The 3,598-nt window shown below is 46.2% G+C and overlaps 1 pseudogene; it reads left to right on the forward strand.

The window, feature by feature from the left end:
• Nucleotides 1-1,353: 1,353 nt before the first annotated feature.
• LOC115031828 (small nucleolar RNA SNORA17) lies at nucleotides 1,354-1,468 on the forward strand (annotated as a pseudogene).
• Nucleotides 1,469-3,598: the final 2,130 nt, after the last annotated feature.

The following is a 3,598-nucleotide window of genomic DNA, read 5'->3' on the forward strand; positions in this document are numbered from 1 at the left end:
GTGGATAATGCTCATGCTTGTTTGGAAAGACATTCCACTTTTGTTGGGCCCCAAGCTCACTTGTTGGCTTCATGGCTGACAATCTTGTTTTTTGATTTCTCCCAGACTTCTAGCTTGCTTTCAAAGGCAATGCAGTAGATTATGCCAAGAGGAGTAGGTTAAATGTACATGTTAGCAATGCTTTAACCTTTATAGTCTTAGTTTGACTTAGAAAAGCATATTTTTATACAAGAGGGAACTGAAGCTTAAAAGGAAAATGTGGCATCATAAACTTTAACTCAGAACTATGCAATGTTGACGTGAACTGTTATTTGTAATGCTTGCTAGTCCTCTGTCTCTGTCTCTGTCTCTGTGTCTCTCATACTGGGGTCTGGATCATGCTAGGACGGTGCTCTTAAAGTTTTAAAAATTGATATAGCATTTTACTAGTTAGCCTAGGCTGGTTTTGAACTAGCTATGTAGCCCATCCAAGGTTTAAATTTGAGCCCCCTGCCTTCCAAGTAGCTAAATTACTCGTGTCCATCATCAAGATAGGCTAGAATTCTTATTTAAATATTTTTTAACCTTTTTTTTTTTTTTTTGAAATTTGGCCTTTGCCTTAACTCAAGCATTCTGAGGGCCAGGCTGTGTGGTATAACCACACTACATGGAGGAAGTGAATTTCACAGACACTAGACTGAATATGAATAAAATGGAACAAAGTGTTTTCTACCATGTGTCAAATCTGCTCAACTGTCCCACAAGCTTCATTACAAACTCTCAGGAGTTTTACAAAGTTAGGTTTTACAAATGCATATTCATATGTATCTGGTTTATTCTGTTATACTTTGGTATTTACCAAGTAGAAACATAGTTCTGTATAACCAAAGACTATACTGTATCCCATTTCATGCTATAATTCTGTAGGAAATCTCAAAGCTGTTAAACAAGTAGATGACTAATATATCCTCAGTGTAAAATATTGAGACAATGTGAGACAGTTAGAATGGACCACAAATGTTCCCCTTTGTCATCTTTCCTGTGGGTCTCACACTCATCTCTGAGATGACGTTAACATAGTAATCACTCTGGCCTGTGAGTTTGTACAGATGCCCACATTTACTATATTTATTTACTCATTTACTTGAAAGAGTGTGTTTCTCAGTCTATTTTTTTTTTTTTTTTTTTGGTTTTGTTGAGACAGGGTTCCTCTGTATAGCCCTGGCTGTCCTGGAACTCACTTTGTAGACCAGGCTGGCCTCGAACTCAGAAATCTGCCTGCCTCTGCTTCCCGAGTGCTGGGATTAAAGGCATGTGCCACCACGCCTGGCATCTCAGTCTATTTTGTGTTGCTCTAAGAATGCTCTTTCTGCTCCTAGGGGAGTTGCAGTTGTGGCAGCTGTGTCACATGTGTGTCAAGAGGAGAAATGCTGTGTCTATGCTCAGTGTTCTGACCTGTGAACATCTGAGTGAATAGTGACCTACCATTCACTGAACGAAGCAAGCCTGAGATGACCACCAGCGCCTCGCAGGTCTGGGGCTGAAAACAGACCATGCTCAAGATGAATCCTGCCCAGTGTCATAATGCAGGTGTGGGGCAGAGCACTCCTGAGACCACTCCTGAGTCGATCCCAGATACACAGAGACCCTGGAGAACAACTAAGTGAAGCACATAAGTGGTGGAGAAATGGAAGAGAAAGAGAAACAGAAGGATGTGGGAAGAATGGAGAGAGGCAGAACTGGACACTTGAGGGTGTTGAGGAACATCCTGATGTAAGTAGCCAGTGACGCCACCTAAGAACATGAGGTCCTGGCCTGTACTGCTACCAAGGGCTGTGGCTGGGTCCATGGCTCTACAGCAGCAAGGGTATGTTATCACCAAAGACCAGGCATAAGTCTCTGGTCTGGGCTGCCATCTGGGGACATATTGATGTCTGGGGGCTGGACAGAACTGGCCACACCCCTCTCCTGGGCATCCTGGGAGAGCTGGCCTTGGGGGTATGAGAACAGGAGAACTGATCTCACCTCTAGCCAGCTGCAGTACTCAGGAGAGTGGCCTCAGCACATTGCCTAGGAAGCACTCCTGGTCTCAGGAGTTGTGTGTTAGCTGGTTCTGAGGATGTGAGCGTGGGAGAGCCAACACCTGCACTGGTCTCCCATGTGGTGGCACGGCTGAGGCGAGGTCCTGCCCCCTCTTTTGCCCTCCCCACCTGAGGCAGGAGGGGGAGCTGGTCATGCATCTCACCTAGTGCAGCACTTGGGTTAGCCAGCCCAAGGGTGTGTGTGTAAAAGAGCTGGTCCCACAACATGTCTGTTGGGCAACAGCATGGGCAAAGTTCAGATGCCCTCCCCAACCCTCACACCTTGCCACCTAGAGCAGGCCATAGAGCTGGTTCTGGAGTTATGAGAGCAAATGACCTGTCCCTGCCCCTCACCTGCTACAACTTTCAGGAGAGCAGGCTCTCCACCCCATCTAAGCAGCACAGTAAAGTTGGTCTTAGTGGCATGGGTGTGGCTGAGCCAGGCCTGAAGGCAGGAGAGTGGAAGAGCTGGCTCTGTCCCTTGCTGGCTGTGCCATTGAGTGAGCCAATCAGGGCAGGGCAGGAGAGCTCACTTTAGTCGTGTAGGGTCAGAATGGGCTGACCAGCTCAAATACCTCTCAGGGCCATATCCAATGCTTTGAATTGGCCAACCCTAACATCGATGAGTTGACAGAGTTTGTGAAGGGGCCCATCCTACAGATCCAAAACTACAGGATCTCCATGACACAGGGCAACAACAGGATATAGCAGGATATCTGAGAGAAATCTCAGTGAGGTTCCAGTATTGATAGTGTAGCAGAAGACAGAGGCCTGGAACCAGACCAACCACTCATTGTAATGACCATTTGCAAGCAAACAAATGTATGAAAGGGTCCACTGTGGGATGTAGTGTGACACACTACAGCTTCCACGGAGAGATTTTTTTCTCTCTTTTGGGGGCCAGTGTTGCAAGGGTAGACATCCGGTATGAAGGGTGGAGGGATGAGGGGATGAAGGGATGAGGGGATGAGGGGATGAGGGGATGAGGGGATGAGCGGATGAATGGGATTGGAGTACATTGAGGTGCACAAAGAACCAATAAAAAGTAAGAGAGAGAGAGAGAGAGAGAGAGAGAGAGAGAGAGAGAGAGAGAGAGAGAATATGCTTGAAGCTGGATATTTCATAAGGAAAGAAAGTAAGAGGTTTTTCAGTTTCAAGGATGCTGGTGCTGACTTGCTGATGCCTGTTGAGAATCTAGTGGTTGGAAGCATCTCATGTAGAATGTGTGGGAGAAGCAAATGTGGAAGATCTCAGACAGAGTGTGAAGGGAAGCAAGAGAACCAGAAGGGAGCAGGCTCCATTTTTTAAAGCCATGTGCTCTTGAGGAATTAATCCATTCCTGAGACATCTGTCCTGAATGCTGGCATTTATACTTTCTCCACTGTGGTTACAATGTGTTAGCTTCTTAAACATTCCCAGTAGCTTTCAGCACTACTTTGGAGGCCAATGTTTCAGTCCCTGTGCTTCTGGGTTCAGGGGCTACACATTCAAGCCATAGCCAAACCATAACAAGCATCTGGACTCTGTTTCTTGTTTTT

Source organism: Mus caroli, unplaced genomic scaffold, assembly GCF_978045245.1.
Source record: "Mus caroli unplaced genomic scaffold, Mus_caroli_1 scaffold_10, whole genome shotgun sequence".
In the NCBI taxonomy this organism is placed as follows: domain Eukaryota; kingdom Metazoa; phylum Chordata; class Mammalia; order Rodentia; family Muridae; genus Mus; species Mus caroli.